Genomic DNA, 23,511 nt, shown 5'->3' with positions numbered 1-23,511 from the left:
TGCCCTGGAATTACAATCTATATTAACGATTTGGAGGAAGGGACCAAGTGCAACATATCCAAGTTTGCCGACGATACAAAGATGGGAGGGAAAGCAGTGAGTGAGGAGAACATTAAAAACCTGCAAAAGGACATAGACAGGCTAAGTGAGTGGGCAGAAATTTGGCAGATGGAATATAATGTTGGAAAGTGTGAGGTTATGCACTTTGGCAGAAAAAATCAAAGAGCAAGTTATTATCTAAATGGAGAGAAACTGCAAAGTGCTACAGTACAAAGGGATCTGGGGGCCCTGGTGCATGAAACACCGAAGGTTAGTATGCAGGCACAGCAGGTGATCAGGAAGGCCAATGGAATCTTGGCTTTTATTGCAAGGGGAATGGAGTATAAAAGCAGGGAAGTCTTGCTTCAATTATACAGGGTACTGGTGAGGCCACACCTGGAATACTGTGTACAGTTTTGGTTTCCATATTTAAGAAAAGATATACTTGCTCTCGAGGCAGTTCAGAGAAGGTTCACTTGGTTGATTCCGGAGATGAGGGGGTTGACTTATGAGGACAGGTTGAGTAGGTTGGGCCTCTACTCATTGGAATTCAGAAGAATGAGAGGCAATCTTATCGAAACATATAAGATTGTGAGGGGTCTTGATCGGGTGGATGCGGTGAGGATGTTTCCACTGATGGGTGAGACTAGAACTAGGGGACATAATCTTAGAATAAGGGGCTGCCGTTTCAAAACTGAGATGAGGAGAAACTTCTTCACTCAGAGGGTAGTAAATCTATGGAATTTGCTACCTCAAAGAGCTGTGGAAGCTGCGACATTAAATAAATTTAAAACGGAGATAGACAGTTTCCTAGCTGATAAGGGAATTAGGGGTTACGGGAGTGGGCAGGGAAGTGGATGTGAGTCTAGGTTCAGATCAGCCATGATCCTATTGAATGGTGGAGCAGGCCCGAGGGGCCGTATGGCCTACTCCTGCTCCTACTTCTTATATTTTTATGTTTATCATTGAAGTCCACCTGAGAGGGCAGACTGGGCCTCGGTTTAAGGTCTCACAGTGCAGCGCTCCCTCAGTCCTGCACTGGAGTGTCAGCCTGGATCATGTGAGCAAGTGTCTGGAGCGAGACTGGATCCCATGACCTTCTGACTCAGTAAACGCCACAGCTGACACCTACCACTGTTTACCGTCTCACCGAGAGGCGGCACCATTTGACAGTGCGGTTTCTTCAGTGCTGCTCCGGAGTGTTATCCTGGGTTATGTGATGAAGTCTATGGAGTGGGACTTCATCCCACAATCCTCGCACTCAGAGGTGAGAGCGCTCCCCCTGAGCCACAGCTGGGGCAGAGGCGGCTGCCCACCTGCTTCTGGAATGTGTGTTTGCAGAGGAAGTCTGGAGAGAAGATCGAGCGAGAATGAGGAACTCAAAGAAATTAGCATTAGTTAAAAAAAAGTACTGGAGAAATTAATGGAACTTAAAGCCGATAAATCCCCTGGACCTGATGGCTTACATCCTAGGGTTTTGAAAGAGGTGGCTAAAGAGATAGTGGATGCATTGGTTGTCATTTCCCCAAATTCCATAGATTTTAGAACGGTTCCTGCAGATTGGAAGGTAGCAAATATAACCACACTATTTAAGAAAGGAGGGAGAGAGAAAACGGCGATCTACAGACCAGTTAGCCTAACGTCAGCAGTAGGGAAAATGCTAGAATCTATTATTAAGGATGTGGTAACAGGGCACTTAGAAAATAATAATAGGATTGGGCCGAGTCAACACGGATTTATGAAAGGGAAATCGTGTTTGACAAATCTGTTAGAGTTTGTTGAGGTTGTAAGGAGCAGAATAGATAAGGGGGAACCAGTGGATGTGGTGTATTTGGATTTTCAGAAGGTATTCGATAAGGTGCCACACAAGAGGTAATTAAACCAGATTAGGGCTCATGGGATTGGGGGTAATATATTAGCATGGATTGAGGATTGGTTAATGGGCAGAAAACAGTGAGTAGGAATAAACAGGTCATTTTCGGGATGGCAGGCTGTAACTAGTGGGGTACGGCAAAGATTAGTGCTTGGGCTGTTCTGCCAAGGCGGGGTCCTCCCAGGCAACTCCATAACACAGGTCTCTGTGCTCAATGGATCCTTCCCAGGGACACTGGCCAAGAAAAAACATCAACTGATGCTGGAAGGCCTTGGAGTGTCAACTTTCCCTCAATATTAGGAGGAATTTCTTTACATGGAGATTGGTGAGAATGTGGAACTCGCTGCCTCATTGGGTGGTTGAAGTTGAGAGCATTGATGCATTGAAAGTGAGGCTTGAAATCCAAGATGACTTTATACTGTACAGAATGTATTTCGAGCTTGTTTCGTATATGTTTGAGTAAATGACGTTTGTTTTCGGAAATAGAAAAGATTCTCGAGTTACTCAAACTGTGTGTCGGGTATTTTGGGTCTGTGGATTCACATCTCAGGCAGTGCTGCCCTCCCAGTCCCTGAGACGCTGTTTGATCGCAAGTCTGTCATTGTTACAAAGTGCATTACTGCCACCTGCTGGCAGCATATCAGTACTGCAGGAAAGAATCCCCATTAAAAACGGCCCAAGAAGCGATGACTGTCTCTGAAGGTTCACAGGCACGATGGGTCGAATGGCCTCCTTCTGTGCTGTATCATCCTCTGATTCTTATGTATTCTTACACTTGGATCTGATCAAATCCACCTTCTCAAAATTGATTTCATTCAATCCCATTGTTTGATTACACGTTCCAGGGCCCTCATTGGGAAAGATTAGCTAGAAAATGCCACATTAATATCCACAATCATGTGGGAAATATACACACATTAGGATTCGCCATTAATGTGTAGGGTTTGATATATGCTGCAGTATTTAACTTGCTTTGAATTGCCCGACATAAACCAATATGATTGACACCAGGGCATTGTTGTGCCCACAGAGCGAGTTCAGTCGAGTAATGGTGGAGAACAAGTGATTGGAGAACTCGGGAACTGAACAGGATCGCTGTCAGTCTTGGTCTCAAGACTCTGTCTTGGGCAAGTCCACTCCAGTCTGCTGCACTCCTGGTGTGTCGGTTCTTCTGGCGAATATCGCGATGGCATTCACTCTGCGGGGCAAAATGTGTGTCGCTCAACTCTCTCTGCGGACCTGGTTAGACTGGACAGAGGCTCATAGGGTCACGGAGCTCTCTCTGTAAGATCGCTTGTGAGAGCCGGACTTTCCATCTCAAATGTGTCCTTATATATTTCACACTCCCGTTTACTGAGTTCACTGTTAACTCCCGCCTTTGTCTTTAAAATGACATCTACTCGTCTGTCTCTTCCAAACGGCCGCTTATGAGCAGCTCTGATAATGTAGTAACAACAGGAAATGCTGGAAACACTCAGCAGGTCAGGCAGCCTCCCTCGCTCGGGGTCAGAGAGGGGAAGGTCAGAGGGGAGAGTGAAAACACAGCAGGGGGTGAGATTGGAAGAAGGGATGGGGTCAGAGGAAAGTGAAGGGGAAGAAGGTTCCGGAGGGGCGCTGGTGTCCAAGAGTTGTTGAAGTTCGCGATCCTTGACATCTGAAAGGAAGAAAACAAGTTTTTTGTTGAAGCGCCGGATGAGGCGAAGGATGAAATGGAACTGTAGCCCAGGACAGCTTTGAGATAGAGTGCGTCGGTGCTGCTGAAGGGAGAGGGCGAGAGTGTTGATGTGGCGACACATGGCGTTGAGCGTGGATCTCAGGATGTGTCGAGAGCAGTAGTTCGAGGAACGCTGAATATCTCGGAGATATCTGTAATCCTGGGGGGATCCGAAACACGAAGGGTGGAATTTCAGTCGGAATCCACGTGGAATAAGTCGGAACCGGAGACAGTTGCTGAGGAAAGAGATGTGGTTGTGAAAACGAGTCTTGGCAGATACCTGATCAAACACGAGAAGGGAAACCGAAAGCAATGAAGATGAACAAGGTTGAAGAGACAAACGGAAATCCCGTCGGAGAGAAGAGCAGAACTTCTTCAAGGTGGGCATTCCGAGGAGAGAAGTGGCAGTGAACCAAACACTAATACAACAGCAAAATACTGCGGATGCTGGAAATCTGAAATAACAACAGGAAATGCTGGAAACACTCAGCAGGTCAGGCAGCATCTGATAATGTAGCGTTAGTTCATCATGACAGGGATTAGGAATCTTGCCATTAGGCACTTTACAGCTTCCGGCCTCAACACTGAGTTCAAGAACTTCAGATCATAACCACCGTCACCATTCTGCTGGAACCATTCACACCTCCTCTGGACCCACCTTTTGTCTCTTTACTTGTCCCATTACCACCATCTTTTGCTTTGCACCATCATCCCTTTTGATATTTATTCACTCCTGCCCCCCACCCTATCACAGACCCTCCCTGTTGTTATTTCCCAGCGCGCCCACCCCTCCCCCCTTTCCCTGGCTCTGTACTTGCTGACAGATTGTTAAATCTCCAACACTTTCCAGCTCTGACCAAAGGTCACCGACCTGAAACGTTCTGTTTTTCCCTCCACTGATGCTGCCTGATCTGCTGAGTGTTTCCAGCATTTTCTGTTTTTATTAGGGATTAGGAATATTAATGTGCGCTATATAACGTTGCAACAGCGTAAGAGTAAATACGGTAACAGCAGGGAACTGAAGGAGGATTTGATGGGCGAACCGGGGCTGATCCACCCACAGAAATATCAGCCCAGCAGTTTGAATCAGGAAGCGCTGAAACTCATCCTGGCTTCCAGACACGAGGCGGAGAGTTTCACTGAGGATTGAAATTGTCCCGTTTGTCTTGATTTCTTCACCGATCCGGTTATACTGGAGTGCGGCCACAACTTGTGCCGCGCCTGTGTCACCCGGCCTCGCGAACACCAGGAGGCGACAAACTCCGGGCCGGAATGTAGAGAGGAATTTGCAGACAGAAACCTCTGGGTCAATCGGGCCTGAGCGAGTCTGGCCCAGAAAGCGCGAAAATTAAACCTGAATGGGAAAGAGAAGGAAAGTAAACTTCACTGTGAGGAACATCAGGAAGAACTGAAGCTGTTTTGTGAAACTGACCAGAAACTGATCTGTGTGACGTGCCTTGCGGGGAGAGACGGGCAGATGACGAGTCGCGCCGCTTCCTGCCCATCAATGAAGCTGTTGAGATCTACAGGGTAAAATGAACAAGAGATTCACTTGACCCACTCTTTCACTCGCTTGTTTTCACAAACACTTTTATTCTGGCATTTTCATCCCAATCCCGGGATCAGCTGAAATGTTCCTTAGATTCTCTCACAGAGAAGAAATCGGCGGTTCGAGAGACGGAATTAAAACAGAAACAGCAGCTTTCCGCAGTTAGGGTAAAGTCTCCCTGTGCTGATTTTCTGGGATCTCGGTTAGTTTTGTTCCCTTTATCGCGGTACATTAATTATGTTTCACATTTCATTTGGTAGGAACAGTCGAGCAGTCTGCAGACCCGCATCACATCCGAGTTCGCTAAAATGCACCAGATTCTCAGTGAGAAAGAGCAGCGTTTAATCAGAGATCTCAGGGAACAAGAGGGGGAGATTCTAGAAACAATGGAGAAAAACCTTCGAGAAATTCAAGAGAATTTAAATTCTATTCAGGAGTTGCAGAAACAGATGGAGCAAAAGGACGGGCTGACATTTCTGAAGGTGAGGATTATAGATACATAGATACATAGATACATAGAAGATAGGAGCAGGAGTAGGCCATTCGGCCCTTCGTGCCTGCTCCGCCATTTAATGAGATCATGGCTGATCCTTTAATTCAGTATCCCGTCCCCGCCTTCTCTCCGTAACCCTTAACCCCTTTTGCCCGTAGAAATATATCTAATTCCCTCTTAAATATATTTAATGAGCTGGCATACACTGCCCTCTGTGGCAATGAGTTCCACAGGTTCACCACTCTCTGAGTGAAGAAATTCCCCCTCATCTCTGTCCTAAATGGTTTAGCCCTTATCCTTAAATTATGTCCTCTAGTTCTGTTCTCACCCGCCAAGGGAAACATTCCTTCTGCATCCAGTCTGTCTAGACCTGTCAGAATTTTATACACTTCTATGAGGTCCCCTCTCAATCTTCTAAACTCCAGTGTGTACATCCCTAAACTACATAGTCTCTCCTCATAGGTCATTCCCGCCATTCCTGGTATCAGCCTGGTGAATCGCCGCTGCACCCCCTCCATTATATTGCGGGTCAGTTCAGTGAAACTTCACACAGTCACAAAATAACCGATGATAACTGAAATAAATGCAGCATTTGCTGAATAATTCAAAACTGATTTAAACCGATTGTTTTCTCTATTCGGGGGCGGTTCTGTTGTCACTGAAATAACCGGTTCCCACACTGTCTGCAGATTCCCGGGAATACCTGCAACCTCCCGGGAATGAGTTGTCCTGATCTTGATATTTTGCTTGTAATTATTTCCGTGTTGCTCCAGTTTAATATTTTCCTGGCACTCAGATTGCAATCCAGTTCCAGTTCCATGTTGTGAGTGTGTGGGTGTGTCTGGTGCGGTGGGTGTGAGAGTCACTGTGTCTGTGAGTGACACTGATGTGGAGTTCCAGTATCTGACACACAAATCAGGCTTTTCAACTAATTACAATCATAGAATCCCACAGCACAAAAGGCCCATTGTGCCTGTGCCGGCTCTTTGAAAGAGCTGTGCAATTAATCATATTAACCCTTCAAGTGTTTCTCCAATTCCCTTTTGTCAATCACGATGGAATCTGCTTCCTCCACCCTGTCAGTCAGTGCATTCCAGATCGTCACAAGTCATTGTTAAAAAATCCCCACTCCCTTATTTTGCCAATTATCTTAGCGATTTGTGAATGTGATCCCCCAGGTCTCTCTGTTCTTGCACCACATTTAAAATTGTACCATTTAGTTTATTTTGCCTCTCCTCATTCTTCCTTCCAAATGCTTCACTTCACACTTCTCTGTGTTAAATTCTACCTGCCCTGTGTCTGCTCATTTCACCAGCCTGTCTGTGTCCTCCTGAAGTCTTTTACTATCCTCCTCACTGTTTGTGTTTTATTTATTTCAGGAGGAAGCTTGTCGGAAGAGGAGGTAGGACATGCTCTTTACTGAAACTCTGCACAGTTTGGTAAAAGAACTCAGGAAAGTTTTAAATATCGATCGATAATATCAACTGTTCAATATTTACAGGATTAGTGAGGACGGTCAAGTACTGTCAGTAGCAGATGGCGCCCTGTCTATCGGAAAGTTCAACGGCCCTTTACAGTACACAGCGTGGAGAGAAATGATAGACGCCATTAACCCCGGTAAAACTCTTATATTCCTTTTCCTGGTTTATAAATCCAGATGAGAAGAGACTGAACGGGCTCCCAGACCCCAGATTAAATGATCACTGATGTCCGTGTCTAGTCTGGAAGTCAGGAGTCTTTGCTCTGGATAAGGGAGGGCTTGGGGTGATCTTATTGAAGTTCTCAAGATCCTAAACCGCAGAGAGAAGATAAACATCCACAGGTTTAACACAGTCACAGAGTCCACAACAAAGTCGCGATAGTCTCAAACTGAGAAAATGGCGGGAAGATGCAGTGGGGAGGGGTGTGGGGGGCAAAGCCGAGGAGCGGCCAGCAGCAGGCAGGACAATTCAGGAACCTCCTGACCACAGAGAAACTGTTACAGAAAAGGACGTGTTTTGATATCCCGCCTTTCAGACCTCAGGACGTCCCAAAGCGTTTTACAGCCAATGAAGAGTTTTTAAAGTGTAGTCACTGTTGTAATGGAGGAAACGCCACAACCAATTTCTGCACAGCAAGCTCCCACAAACAGCAATGTGATAATGACCAGATGACCAGTTTTCGTGATGTTGGTTGAGGGGTAAATCCTGCCCAGGACACCGGAGAGAACGAACTCCCTGCATCATTCCCTATGGGGTTTCCAGCGGTCCCTTTAAGGACCACAGGTTCGGCCATTCTACAGACTGTTCTGCTGGGCGGGGCTTGCACAGCTCACGCACCATCCAATGGAAGACCAAGATTGCATTGGGGTCCCATGTACATTATGGGATCCGGTTTGCATAGACTAATGAGGCTTCCCCCATGTTTAGTGCGGGACCGCTGGATTCCTATTTCGCGGCTGCTGCATCATTGCCCGGCGGCCTTGGTGGGAACCAGGTGGGAAGCGCTGCGTGTGATTTTTGTTCCCTTATTGCACCGTTTACGGTGTAAATCCTGGCGAAATTGAAACGTAAATCACACCCAAATACTTTATGCGGAGGGTATGGAAAGTAAGGGAGGCAGAGTTGTCTGAGGGTATCAGCAGCTTCAAGAGAGAGTTTGATAAGAAGCTGGCAAAAACTGTAAACCCAAATAGGCCAGAGCTGCCTGGGCTTGGAGAGTGGAATTGTGAGGGCTGAGGAGAGGGGAGGTCTAATTTGGACACCCTGCCCTATTGGACAACCTGCCCTATATCACAGCAGAAAATACACTTCAAAAGTAATACATTGTGTGAAGTGCTTTGAGACATTTGTCAGGAGCATCCTTCAGATGTATTTGCAGTGTATTTATTTCCAACTCATCCCTTATACGTAGAAACACAGAAACATAGAAGATAGGAGCAGGAGTAGGCCATTCGGCCCCTCGAGCCTGCTCAGCCATTCAATGCGATCCTGGCTGATCATCCAATTTCAGTACCCTGCCCCTGCTTTCTCCCCATATCCCTTGATCCCTTTAGCCTTAAGAAATATATCCAACTCCTTCTTGAATATATTTAATGAATTGGCCTCTACTGCCTTCTGTGGTAGAGAATTCCACAGGTTCACCACTCTCTGGGTGAAGAAATTCCTCCTCATCTCTGTCCTAAATGGCTTACCCCTTATCCTTAGACTGTGACCCCTGGTTCTGGACTCCCCGACCATCGGGAACATCCTTCCTGCATCTAGTCTGTCTAGTCCTGTTAGAATTTTATAAGTTTTAATGTGATCCCCTCTCATTCTTCTAAACTCCAGCGAATACCAGCCCAATCGACCCAATCTCTCCTCATACGTCATTCCTACCATCCCAGGTATCAGCCTGGTGAATCTTCGCTGCACTCCTTCCATGGCAAGAACATTCTTCCTCAGATAAGGTGACCAAAACGGCACACAATACTCAAGGTGTGGTCTCACCAAGGCCCTGTACAACTGCATCCAGACATCCTTGTTCCTGTACTTAAACCCTCTCGCTATGAAGGCCAACATGCCATTTGCCTTCTTAACCACCTGCTGCACCTGCATGCTTACCTTCAGCGACTGGTGCACAAGGACGCCCAGGTCTCGTTGCACTTCCCCTTCTCCCAATCTATTGCCATTCAGATAATAATCTGCCTTCTTGTTTTTGACACCAAAGTGGATAACCTCACATTTATCCACGTTATATTGGATCTGCTATGCTTCTGCCCAATCACCCAACCTGTCCAAATCCTACTGGAGTTTCTCGGCATCTTCCTCACAGCACACATGCCCACCCAGCTTTGTGTCGTCTGCAAACTTGGAGATATTACATCTAGTTCCCTCGTCCAGATCATTAATATATATTGTGAATAGCTGGGGTCCAAGGACCAATCCCCGCAGTACCCCACTAGTCACTGCCTGCCACTCAGAAGAAGAGCTGTTTATTCCAACTCTTTGCTTCCTGTCTGCCAACCAGTTCTCTATCCAAGCCAGTACCTTGCCCCCAATCCCATGTGCCTTAAATTTACACGCTAATCTCCTATGCGGGACCTTATTGAAAGCCTTTTGAAAGTCCAAATACACCACATCCACTGGTTCTCCCTTATCTATTTTACCAGTTACATCCTCAAAAAATTCCAGTAGATTAGTCACGCACGATTTACCTTTTGTAAATCGATGTTGACTTTGTCCGATCCGGTCACTGTTTTCCAAGGGCTCTGCTATTAAATCTTTTATAATGGACTCTAGCATTTTCCCCACTACCGATGTCAGGCTTACCGGTCTGTAATTCCCCATTTTCTCTCTACCACCTTTTTTGAATAGTGGGGTAACATTAGCTACCCGCCAATCCATGGGTACTGTTCCAGATTCCATTGAATGTTGGAAGATGACCAGCAATGTGTCTACTATTTCTAGGGCCACTTCTTTAACTACCCTAGGATGTAGATTATCAGGCTCTGGGGATTTATCGGCCTTCAGTCCCGTCAATTTCTCTAACTCCTCTGCTGGACTCTGTCTTACCTGTGAAATATTTTAGTCACAACAGTACTTTCCTTGTGGCCTTTGAAAACAGCTGCTTAAACCTGAGTTTAGAACCATGCTAGAAAGTCATCACATCACCTTTGAAAGCAGCTTCACACAGTGACACTAATCCCACCATCACTCACTTCCACCTAGACTCTCACCCACTTTCTCTGATCTGCTTTGAGTTATTCACAGTTCTTACTTCAGTTCTTAAATTCACATCAATGTATGTTCTGATATTTTATACCAATGTTCCTACTGGATAAAACATCAACATTCGGTTCAATGTTTGGTATTTTTATTTTTATTCTCTCGCTGCATTATTCTCTTTATTTTACATATCCATGGTGCAAGTAACCAATCAGAAGCCAGGCTGCCTGTCTTACTGAGATTGTATTCACTGCTGGACCCACCTCCTGCTCCATTGACCCCATTCCCACTAAACTGCTGCCCACCCAACTTCTCTTCCTGGTTTCATGCTGGCTCACATTGTAACTGGTTCCCTCTCCTCATGTCCTATCCAGCTCCTTTTCAAATCCTGTGTCAACACACCCTCCCTCAAAATTACCCACCCTCTATCCCTCTGTCCTTGCACTTGATCTCCAACCTTACTTTCTTCTACAAAGTCCTTGACCGTGCAATCACTTCTGAAATCCCTGGCCATTTTCCACAACTGCATGTTTGAACCACACTAACCAGATTTTCATTCCTGTCATCATAGCCCCAAAGTGGCCCTAATAAAGGCCACAAATGACATGCTCTGTGACAGTGAGTATAGCGCATTTTCCCTCCTCATCCTCCTGGAGCTCTCTGCAAACATTGACCATTCTCCTCCAATGTCTCTCCTCAATTGGCCTACTCAGTGGGACTGCCTTTACTTGGTTCACATTAACTATTTGATCATAGCCAGAGTATCTCCAGCAATGGCTTCTCTTCCCGCCTCCGCACGGCACCCCAGGAGATTCTCAAGTATTTATTCTTAATCTTCTTCTCTCACTGATCTACATGTGACCACTTGCCAACCTCAACCACAGAAAGGGGGTCAGTTTCCAGATATACACCGATGACACCCAGCTCTTCCTCTGCACCCATCTCATGGCCCCTGCACTGCCATTGTCATAAGGTCATAACGGCACAGAAGGAGGTCATTCGGCCCATCGGGCCCGTGCCGGCTCTCTGTGGAGCAATCCAGTCAGTCCCATTCCCCCGCTCTATCCCCGTAGCCCTGCAAGTTTATTTCCCTCAAGTACCTATCCAGTCTCCCCTTGAAAACATTGTGTCCACTTCCACCACTTCCGTCGGCGGAGTGTTCCAGGTCCTCACCACTCGCTGTAAGAAAAAGTTTTTCCTCACATCCCCCCTGGATCTCTTGCCTAAAACCTTATATCTGTGGCCCCTAGTCCTTGTACCATCAACTAGTGGGAACAGCCTTTCCCCGTCTAGCCTATCCAAACCTGTCATAATCTTGTACACTTCTATCAAATCACCCCGCAACCTCCTTTGCTCCAATGAAAACAAATCCAGCTTCTCCAACCTGTCCATGTAGCTAAGATCCCCCATCCCCGGAACCATTCTGGTAAATCTCCTCTGCACCCTCTCAAGGGCCTTCACATCCTTCCTAAAGTGTGGTGACCAGAACGGGATGCAATACTCCAGTTATGGCCTAACCAGCACTTTATAAAAGTTCAGCATAACTTCCATTGTGTTGTCAGACAGCTTAACTGGAATCCAGTTATGGAGGAAGCAGAATTTTTTCCAGTTAAACATTGAGAAGATTTAAGCCATCGTCCCTGGAAATTCTCAACAACCCTGCATTCTGACCACCAACTCCATCCCCTCCTTGGCCACTGTCTCAGGCTGAACCAGACACTTGCATCTAACTCCCCTCCCCCACCCGCTAACTCTCCCCTCCCCACCCGCTCTCTCTCCCCTCCCCCAACTGCTCTCTCGCCCCTCCCGCTCTGTCTCCCTTCTCTCTCCCCTCTCGGCCGTCAACCCTGGAGTGGCAGCAGATTCTATGAATACAACACAGAGCCCCACTGGGCACTTTAGAAAGGAAAGTATTTGAACAAATCACAGCAAGAAACGAAATCACTGACTGTGTTATTTTAACTTTCCCCCAGCTCCAGCCTCTCTGACTCTGGATCCGAACACAGCGAATCCCCGGCTCATCCTGTCTGAGGACCGGACCAGTGTGAGACTCGGAGACAAACGACAGCCGCTCCCTGACACCCCGGAGTGGTTTGATTACAGGGCCTGTGTCCTGGGATCGGAGGGATTCACATCAAGGAGACACTACTGGGAGCTGGAGGTGGGGAACAAGACATGGTGGGTTGTGGGAGTGACCCGACAGTCCGCTGAGAGGAAAAGGAATCGACCTGATACCTGAGACCGGATACTGGATCATGAGGCTGTTCCCTGGAATTGGCTTTTTAGCCAACACCTCCCCTTCACCGACCCCCCTCACCCCGAGTGTGAAGCCCCGGAAGATCGGGGTGTACCTGGACTATGAGGGCGGACAGGTGTCATTTTACAATGCGGACAACATGTCCCATCTCCACACTTTCACCCACACTTTCACTGAGAGAATCTTTCCCTTCTTCAATCCGGGATGGAATGACGGCGGGAAAAACTCTGCCCCGCTGACAATCTGCGGGGTTAAAGGTCACTAACAGGTCCATCCCATAATTTCACCCTGCCTCCTGCCAGCTGCAAACTGATGGGCGTCGGTCTCAGTCACAGGTGGTGCGGATGGTCCAAATGTCACCTGAGGTCAGGGCGGCTACAACCCAGTGACAATGTGTTGTTGGTGAGATTTGTTTGTTTAATCGGTGCAGGGGAACAAACTTGTGGCAACTGTTCCAGAGACTCCTGTAAAATTAAATAAAAACCTCAAGAACATCGAGAATCATCGGGGCCCAGAGACAGAGGAGAATTAAAACATGGGCAGAAATACACCAAGGGAACCAGAGACTCCAGCTGGGAAGTTAAAGGTAAAGAGGGGCAGGGGAGAGGAACTAGGGTGAGATAGAACACCAGTGGGAAGGGCATGACAAAGGGACCATCCGAGACACGGCAAATTAAATAATACCCGAGGGAAGGAAAAAGTAAAAGGGGCACCAGATAGAAGTGAAATCAAAAGGGAACAGGAGGGAGTGTCAGAAACATGGGAAAACCCAGGGGATGGAAATGATCAGAACATTCAAGTGTGTGGAGTGTTTACAATAGAGAGTGGACAAGGTCATCACCTGTGGAGAGAGAAGACAGGTTAACATTCCGGGAATACACCCTGCATCGGAACTGGGAACTGAAAGATCAGCAAGGGCCTGTGTAGGGCTGGGGAACTAAACGTGTTGTTTGTTTTATTTACACCTTGCTCCAGACTCTGGCTCCTTACAATGCCCATCCCTGGAATTTAGACGGTTATGGGCTGATTTAATCAAAGTTTTCAAGATATTAAGGGGAACTGATAGGGTAGAGGGTAGATAGAGAGAAACTATTTCTGCTGCTTGGGGAGTCTAGGACTAGTGGACAGAATCTAAAAATTGGAGCCAGATCTTTCAGGAGTGAAATTAGGAAACACTTCTACACACAAAGGGTGGTAGAATTTTGGAACACTTTTCCACAAACCGCAATTGCTGCTGGGTCAATTGTTAATTTTAATCCTGAGATTGATAGATTTTTGTTAACCAAAGGTATTAAGCGATATGGGCCAAAGGCGGGTGTATGGAGTTAGGTCACAGATCAGCCATGATCTCATTGAATGGTGGAACAGGCTCGAGGGGCTGAATGGCCTCTTCCTGTTCCTATCCTGAACTAATGGGGCTGATTTTAAGAGCTGCCGCCTGGTGTAACCGGAGTGAGAGTCGCCTGGAAATGACACTAAAGTTTACACTGGAGCTTCAGCCATCGCCACCTTGGGTAGGGTCCTGAGATGGGCAGCGGGAACGCCCGCCTGTTTCAGGGGGAAACAACGTCATTTGCAAACCGGGGTCCCGTGAAGTACAGAGGACCCGGATTGTAATTTTCAGATACAAATGAGCGGAGTGTGGGCGCGTTGAGCGACCGAACCAGCTGCTCTTCAAACACCCGCTGGAGGCCGCTCGGAAATCAGACAAAGTTTCTTTTCATTTTTTTTAAACAGATCTCTCTCTCGCTCCTAAAATCTAGATTTAAAAAAACATATTTCTGACATCATTTAACCATTACTTTCTGATTTACTTCATTTTGTTTACAAATATTTTCAACCTCCCTCGTGTTCCGCCCCCTTCAAGTACGTTTCTTATTCTTTTTTCATAGAAGTGCGAACATTCCATGTTGAAAGTTTCTTCTGGATTTTTTTTATTCATTCCTGGGATGTGGGGGTCGCTGGCGAGGCCAGCATTTACTGCCCATCCCTAATTGTCCTGAAGGTGTTGCTGAGCCGCCTTCTTCAAACGCTGCAGTCTGTGTGGTGAAGGTTCTCCCAGTGTTGTTAGGGAGGGAGTTCCAGGATTTTGACCCAGCGACAGTGAAGTAACGACCGATATATTTCCAAGTCAGGATGGTGGGGAACTTGGAGGTGGTGGTGTTCCCATGCCCCTGCTGCCCTTGTCCTTCTAGGTGGTAGACATCGCGGGTTTGGGAGGTGCTGTTGAAGAGGCCTTGGCGAGTTGCTGCAGTGCATCTTGTAGATGGTACACACTGCAGTCACAGTGCGCCGGTGGTGGAGGGAGTGAATGTTTAAGGTGGTGGGTGGGGTGTCAATCAAGCGGGCTGCTTTGTGCTGGATGGTGTTGAGCTTCTTGAGTGTTGTTGGAGCTGCACTCATCCAGGCAAGTGGAGAGTATTCCATCGCACTCCTGACTTGTGCCTTGTAGGTGGTGGAAAGGCTTTGGGGAGTCAGGAGGTGATCGAAAGTGATTTGACCAAATCAGTTGTGAATATCCTTGTGCATTATTTTTTCAGTTTTAAGCCATGAAACTACCCACTGTGACAGATTAATGATTTAGATCAGTGTTTCTTACTAATGAATTGAATAAATTGGTCAATTGCTTTAAAAAATGTTGTGATTATTATTTGATTGTTGCATTATATAATTCATGAATCGGACATTACATACTTCCATTTCATTTATTTTCTTATTTGAAGTCAGTATGAATAATATTTACATTTTTGTACTCGTCAGGTATTCTTACGATGAGCACACTTATTGGGGATTTTACAGGTTAAGTAAGAAAACAGGAAAGGCCCTCCGTACCAGGGCTGAGAATGTCCATTACAGGTCTCCACACTCTATACTGGGTGGGTCCTTTAAATGCTCCCAGAGACAGGCTGCCTTCCGCTATGTTTGGCTGATGGTCGTCTTCACTAATAATGTAAATATGAAATATTTAACAGCAGAAAATAAAACAAGCTCTTCAATATCCTACTTTATAATGTTGTTCAGTTATTTTTGGAGAGCGTGTCGTACCTCTGCTCCTCGGGCGTACTCTCCCGAAATAGACAGAAACACAAATGTTAACTCACAGTAGACTGCTGGCAGAGCTCAAACAGACTAAACAAGGCTCGACTTTGCAGCATGAAAGAGCTCGAGAGTCAATAGTAAAGTGTGGAGCAACTCGCTGATCTCAGCTGCCAAAAACCTGAAGGAAAAGCTTTGGGCCTTTGAGAGGACTGGACGAGAACTAATGGAAGGAAACGATTGTAAAGCTAATTAGCAAAGGCGAGTGGATAGTATTGGACTAATTGAGTCAAAGTTTAGTGAAGTGGATGGGCTGGTACTCAATATTAAGGGCGAGGCACTGGGGAGCTGTGACTGGGATTTTTGCAAACAGGTACAGGGTCAGCAAGAAACAGAAATAAGTGCTGGAGGAAACCGAGCACACATGATAATAGAGGATGCACTGACGACAGGAGGAACACTTGTAAAGACACTGAGAAAGACACAACAATGTGCAGATACAGGAACATAGGAGGAGTCGTCGGCCATTCAGCCCCTCGAGCCTGTTCCACCATTCAATTAGATCAAGCACTAACTCCTAATGCAGAAGGCCAAGTTATGGAGGAAGAAGTAATTCAGAAGCCAGGGGACACGGTTCGGACAAAGATGCAGTTGGTGAGGTGCAGGGAGATTCTGGCTGTAGGGAGGTGGGTAGTGATGAGTGTGGTAACGATGATGAGTTGGTTACCTAGAGATAGGTCTGTGCACATTGAAGATAAATGACAAAAGGTACTGGAGGAGCAGGAAGGGCTAAATGACAATGTAAGAAATCATGTAAGGGCTCTGAAACCTCCCATGTAAGGATGGCCTAGAAAATCAAGGCAATTTCCTTTGTTATACTTCCTGTTTATGGTGAAAAAGATGTTTGCAAAGAAAATCGCGAATATGAATAACTGTCAATCCTCTGTGAAAATAATACTGGGACTTTGAAAAGTAAATGGCGTTCTCCTTGTGATAACAAAGGGAGCGAGATGGCCAAATAAAAACAATGGAACTGGTCAGGAACGTTGAAGTAGCTGCAAGAAGCATTTCCATTGGATAGGAGGGAGAAGGCCAGGAGGAAATGTGATCCCACATGACATTGATTAAAGAGTGGAATCTAGACAGCAGGTGGGTGATATACAAGAACCAGGTAACATTAACAAGGGTAAACTAGGGGCCAAAAGATGGGAACATCTACAGTAAGCTGTATAGATGTGAATACTGAATGTATTAGGAATCAGCAATTCTGAAACACGAGGCTGCTGTAGCACTCGGGAACTACAGTGTTGTGGGAATATTATAAACATGGCTGACTGCAGAGGATGGTGCACAGGAACAGGAGGAGGCCATTCAGCCCTTCGAGCCTGTTCCACCATTCAGTTCGATCATGGCTGATCTGTACCTCAACTGCATTTACCCGCCTTTGCTCCATATCCCTTGATGCCCTTAACCAACAGAAATCTACCCGTCTCAGTCTTGGAAATTTTGAATTGTTTGATCCTGGCATCCACAGTCTTTTGAGGGAGAGAGTTCCAGATTTCCACAACCCATTCTGTGAATGAATAAAAAAACAAAGAATTTAGTATTCGGGGATAGTAGACAGGAAGGATGTGATGTGGCCCTGGATGTCAAAGACACCCAGGAGATTAAAGATGTTCATCCCGTGGGTAGTGCAAAGTTACACCATTAACTACACACCGTCAGATCAGAATAAGGCGGCAGGCATTTTACTCTGTGAAGAGATGAGAAGGGAATGGGAAAGCAGGTTATGTTAATGTCTCCTTCAACCAACCAAGTGGATACCAAAGTGGTTCTGAATCTAGTTTGATAAATATAATGCAGGACTGCTTCACGGCCCATTGCATTAGTGAAGCCACGGGAGGCAATGCACATTTTGACTCGATGATGGTTAGTGACTGAGGAGACTTTGGAGCAGTGGCCATAGAATGAGCCAGTTTCACATAATCTGGGATTGAGAAATGTCCAGGAGCAGCAGCCATGGAAGTAATTTTTAAAAGCTTAAATGCAACGAGGGAGGAGTTTAAGAGACCAAAGTAACCGTGTTACTGTGAGCAAGGTGAGTGCGTCCTGCTCATTCAATCCCATCTCTATGTACGGTAACCTTTGCTGAGCTTAGAATCATAGAACCTTACAGCACAGGAGGAGGCCATTTGGCCCGTTATGCCTGTGCCGGCTCTTTGAAAGAGCTGTCCAATTTATTCCCACACCCCAGTTTTTCCCCATAACCCTGAAAATGAGTCCTCTTCAAGTACATGTCCAATTGCCTTTTGAAAGTTCCTATGGAATCTGCTTCCTCCAGCCTGTCAGGTCGTGTGTCCCAGATCTTAACAACCCTCCGTCTGTAAACATTTCTCCTCATTTCACCTCTAGTTCTTTTACCAGTTATTTTAAATCTATGACCTCTGGTTGCTGACCCACTCGCCAGAGGAAACAGTTTCTTCCTTATTTGCTCCATCAAAACTGCACATAATTGTGAAAACCTCAATTAGGTCTCCCCTTAACCTTCTCTGCTCTAATTTGAACAATTCCAGCTTCTCCAATCTCTCTACATAACTGAAGTATCTCATCCCCGGTATCATCCTGGTGAACCTCCTTTGTACCATCTCCAAGGCCTTGACATCTTTCCTAAAGTGTGGTGCCCAGAATTGAACACAATCCTCCAGCTGAGGCCTAACCAGTGATTTGAAAAGCTTTAGCACCACTTCCTTCTTTTTGAATTCAAAGCCAAGTATCCCACGAGCTTTCTTGACTGCCTCACCAACTTGTCCCGCCACCTTCAAAGATTTGTGAACAGGCCCCCCAGGTCCTTCTGCTCTTGCAGCCCCTCAAAATAGGACCATTTAGATTATACTGCCTCTCCGTGTTGGTCATCCTGAAGTGCATCACTTCACACTGAAATTGCATCTGCCAATTTCAGCAGTCTGTCTATATCCTCCTGAAGTCTCCCACTATCCTCCTCACTATTTACGATGTTACCAAGTTTTGCATCATCCGCAACCTTCGAAATTGTACTTTCTATACCCAAGTCCAGGTCATTTATGTACAAGAAAAGCTTCTTGTGAATTGTCTCGGATTTCTTGCAGATTTGTCTCCATTCTGAATAAAATATCCTCCTTTTCCTCATTCAGTTCTTCGACCAAGTTCCACTCTTTCTCGTCCAAAATATAGCACAATTTAGACAATTCAAAGTCGATGAGGTTCTGCGATTGATTCGACTGTTCCTGTGAAAACAAAAAGAGTTTGTTCAAAATAAGAACAGAAAATGCTGGAAAAACTCAGCAGGCCAGGCAATATCCATGGAGAGAAATTAGAGTCGATGTTTCGGGTCGAACCCTTTTGCAAAACTGGAAAGGAAATGAAATAGATCGAAAGGCAGGGCTGGGAGAGAACAAAAGAAGTGGAGAGACATTAAGAGGTATTCAAAACCAGACGAGATGGTGATAGGACAAGTGGAGACAAAAGACGGCTCAGATTAGGTGTGAAATGTTCTGGCAGGATGAGAGACAGCTGCCATGTGGGAGAGAGAAAAAAAAGGAAAGCGGGGGGAAAACAAAACAAAGGGGTGGATAAAAATATAAGTAAAAATGTAATAGGGGCCAAGGTTATGATCTGAAATTGTTGAACTCGATATTGAGCCCGGAAGGCTGCAGAGTGCCTAATCGGAAGATGAGGTGCTGTTCCTCGAGTTTACGTTGAGCTTCCGTGGAACAATACAAGAGGCCAAGGATGGTGAGGTCCGAGTGGGAATGGGGCGGTGAATTGAAATGACAAGTGACCGGAAGCTCGGGGTCCCCCTTACGGACTGAACAGAGGTGTTCTGCAAAGCTGACTGGCTGCTGCGTTTCCTACATTACAACAGTGACTACACTTCAAAAGTACTTCATTGGCTGTAAAGCGCGTTGGGATGTCCTGAGCTTGTAAAAGGCGCTATATAAATGCAAGTCTGTCTTTCTACGGGATTAATACACACCATTATTGCAGCATGGCCTGCCCTCTGCTAGAAACTGTCAGACTACCAACAGGAGAGGCTTCCAAACTATTCCCTGCTGAGGACCCCCTGTGACACACATCCAGGGAGCCCCTGTAAACACTGGCACACCACCCTCCCCCGTCCCCCTGCTCACACAGAGAGCCCTTGTCCTAACTTATAAAACACAGCGTCAATTCCCCAAAGGAAATAATGGCATCATTGCAGAAGTTACTGACCAGCAGACAGCAACAGAAATAACACGCTGGTAAGTCAGAGGCAGAAAGACATAGAAATACTGAATTACAAAATTTGAGAGACTTCACTCTTCCTTCCCCCAATCCCCCTCATCCCCACCACCCCAATCTCCTCAACCCCCCCCATCCTCAACCCCACAGTCCTGATCCCCCCTCATCAGCCCCATTACCCCTCCTCCTCCTCACCCCTCCTCTCCCATCTCCCCTCCTCCTCACCTCCCATTCCTCCTCTCCCATCTCCCCTCCTCCTCACCCCCATCCCTCCTCTCCCCACTCCCATACTCCACACCCCCTCCTCCTCACCATCCCCTCACTCCTCCTCCTCCGTAGATTGTGCCTATACTCTCTGGAGTTTAGAAGAATGAGAGGTGAGCTCACTGAAACATACAAGACTCTGAGGGGGATTGACAGGGTCGATGCTGAGAGGTTGTTTCCCCTGGCTGGAGAGTCTAGAACTAGGGGTCACAGTCTCAGGATAAGGGGTCGGCCATTTAAGACTGAGATGAGGACTTTCGTCTCTCAGAGGGTTGTGAATCTTTGGAATTCTCTCCCCCAGAGGGCTGTGGATGCCCAGTCATTGAGTATATTCAAGACAGAGCGAGAGATTTTTGGACTCTGGGGTGATCAAGAGATATGGGGATCGAGCGGGAAAGTGGAGTTGAGGTTGAAGATCAGCCGTGATCTTATTGAATGGCGGAGCAGGCTCCAAGGGCCGTATGGCCGACTCCTGCTCCTAATTCTTATGTTATGTTCTTATTTTCCCGCCTAGTAGATTCTTAACTCAGAAGCAAGTCTGCACCAATATTAGGCACAAGAGCCATGGCTTCAACACAGCAGACACGCAGAATATATTCCCTCTGGTAAACGGTTAGTTCAAAACAAATCTGGACAAAGTGCCTGGATATTTCCATTAATCTAACATTGCCAGACACAAATGAAATTTTTTAAAAAACAGGCCAATTATAAAGGAGAGAATCAGAAGGGCAAGAGAATATCACATTTAAACTTTCCATCACATCCACACTCCCTGTGGAATGGGTTTACTTGTGTGAATAAAACCACTTCACTCTCGGCCGATCTCACAGTCAAACAGTCCAAGTCTCCAAGAGAGGGTCATAACTGCAGGTCTGGTGCCTCTGCTAAAATCACACAGCGAAAGCCCCGGGAGAGAGAGTCAGCAGAACTGCTTTTGTGGTGTCCTGCATGTTGTGTCAGCCGAGGCTCAGTGGGCAGCACCCTCACCTCCGAGTCAGAAGGTTGTGGGTTCAAGTCCCACTCCAGAACCTTGAGCACAAAAGTCTGGGCTGACACTCCCAGTGCAGTACTGAGGGAGTGCTGCACTGTCAGAGGCGCCTCTTTCGGATGAGACCTTAACCCGAGGCCCAGTCTACCCTCTCAGGTGGACGTAAAAGATCCCATGGCACTATTTTGAGGAAGAGCAGGGGGAATTATCCCCAGTGTCCTGGCCAATATTTATCCCTCAATCAACATCACTAAAACAGAGATTATCTGGTCATTGTCACATTGCTGTTTGTGGGAGCTTGCTGTGCACAAATCGGCTTCCACCTTTCCTACATTATGAGCGTGAGTACATTTCAATAGTACATCCAGATCACAACAACTCGCTGCAAACACAATTTAAATATGGTGTGGAGATGCCGGTGTTGGACTGGGGTGGACAAATGTAAGAAGTCACACAACACCAGGTTATAGTCCAACAGTTTTATTTGAAATCACAAGCTTTCAGAGCGCTGCTCCTTCGTCAGGTGAAGTGACAATTTAAATAAGTTTCCCCTGTGTAGTAATCTGCTACAAAGTTCAACACATTATAGTGCAGACTCCTCCTCACTGTACACCCCCCTCCTCCTTACCCCGGTCCCCCCTCCTCCTGGTCCCCCTCCTCCTCACCCCGGTCCCTCCTCCTCCTCCTCCTCCTCACTCCGGTCCCCCCTCCTCCTCCTCACCCCGGTCCCCCCTCCTCCTGGGCCCCCTCCTCCTCACCCCAGGCTGCCCTCCTCCTCACCCCAGGCCCCCATCCTCCTCACCCCGGTCCCTCCACCTCCTCCCCCCGGTCCCCCCTCCTCCTCCCTCCTCCTCCCTCCTCCTCCTCCTCCCCCCGGTCCCCCCTCCTCCTCCCCCCGGTCCCCCCTCCTCCTCCTCACCCCAGGCCCCCCTCCTCCCACTCCCCCTCCCCCTCCTCCTCTACTCCCACTCCCCTCCCTCTCCTCCCACTCCCCTCCCTCTCCTCCCCCCTCCCCTCCACTCCCCTCCTCCCACTCACCTCCCTCTCCTCCCCTCCCCCCTCCCCTCTCCCTCTACTCCCACTCCCCCCCTCCCACTACCCTCCCTCTCCTCCCCCATCCCTTCCTCTCCTCCTCCTCCCTCATCTTCCTCCCCCCCCTCCTCCTCCCCTCCTCCTCCTTCCCCCTCCTCCTCCCCTCCTCCTCCTTCCCCCCTCCCCTCCTCCTCCTTCCCCCGCCCCCACCTCCCCTCCTCCCCTCCTCCTCCTTCCCCCCTCCCCTCCTCCTCCTTCCCCCTCCTCCCCTCCTCCTCCTCCCCTTCCTCCCCTCCCCCCTCCCCTTCCTTCCCTCCCCCCTCCTCCTCCCCCCTCCTCCTTCCCCCCCCTCCCCTCCTCCTCCTTCCCCCTCCCCCTCCTCCCCTCCTCCTTCCCCCTCCCCTCCTCCCATCCTCCTCCCCTCCTCCTTCTTCCCCCCTCCCCTCCCCTCCCCTCCTCCTCCTTCCCCCTCCTCCCCTCCTCCTCCTCCCCCCTCCTCCCCTCCCCTTCCTTCCCTCCCCCCCTCCTCCCCATCCCTCTCCCCTTCCCTCCTCCCCCTCCCTCTCCCCTTCCCTCCTCCCCCTCCCTCTCCCCTCCTCCCCCTTCTCCCCTCTCCGCCCTCTCTCCCCTTCCCTTCTCCCCTTCCCCCCTCTCCCCTTCCCCCCCTCTCCCCTTCCCCCCCTCTCTCCCCTTCCCTTCTCCCCTCTCCCATTCCCCCCCTCTCCACTTCCCCCTCCTCCCCCTCCCCTTCTCCCCCTCCCCCTCCTTCCCCCTCCCCTTCCGCCTCCTTCCCCCTCCTTCCCCCCCTCCCCATCCCCTCCCCTCCCCTTCCCCCCTCCTTCCTTCCCCTCCTCCCCTTCCCTTCCTCCCCTTCCCCCTCCCTCCATTCCCCTCCTCCCCTCCCCTCCCCTTCCCCCTCCCTCCATTCCCCTCCTCCCCTCCCCTTCCCCCTCCTTCCCTTCCCCTCCCTCCCCCCTTTTCCCCTCCTCCCCTTCCTCCCCCCTTTCCCCCATCCCCTTCCTCCCCGCTTTCCCCCCTTCCCCTTCCTCCCCCCTTCCCCCCCTTCCCCTTCCTCCCCCCTTTTCCCCCCTTCCCCTTCCTCCCCCCTTCCCCCCCTTCCCTTCCTCCCCCCTTTTCCCCTCCTTCCCCTTCCTCCCCCCTTTTCCCCTCCTTCCCCTTCCTCCCCCCTTTTCCCCTCCTTCCCCTTCCACCCCCCCTTTTCCCCTCCTCCCTTCCCCTTCCTCCCCCCTTTTCCACTCCCCCCTTCCCCTTCCTCCCCCCTTTCCCCCTCCCCCTTCCCCTTCCTCCCCACTTTCCCCCTCCC

At 48.3% G+C, this 23,511-nt stretch overlaps 1 protein-coding gene and 1 pseudogene across 1 annotated transcript in view; one reads left to right on the top strand and one right to left on the bottom strand.

The window, feature by feature from the left end:
- Positions 1-23,511, bottom strand: part of LOC147096368 (zinc-binding protein A33-like) — a 766,539-nt gene that overhangs the window by 526,392 nt on the left and 216,636 nt on the right. The gene's annotated exons all lie outside the window — the stretch shown is intronic.
- Positions 82-12,990, top strand: LOC147096374 (zinc-binding protein A33-like; annotated as a pseudogene).

Source organism: Somniosus microcephalus, unplaced genomic scaffold, assembly GCF_052327205.1.
Source record: "Somniosus microcephalus isolate GS21.2 unplaced genomic scaffold, FLI_Smic_1.0 unresolved_chr1, whole genome shotgun sequence".
NCBI classification, from domain to species: Eukaryota; Metazoa; Chordata; class Chondrichthyes; order Squaliformes; family Somniosidae; genus Somniosus; species Somniosus microcephalus.
The sequence above is the reverse complement of the archived record's forward strand: the minus strand, read 5'-3'. Positions and strand labels throughout refer to the sequence as shown.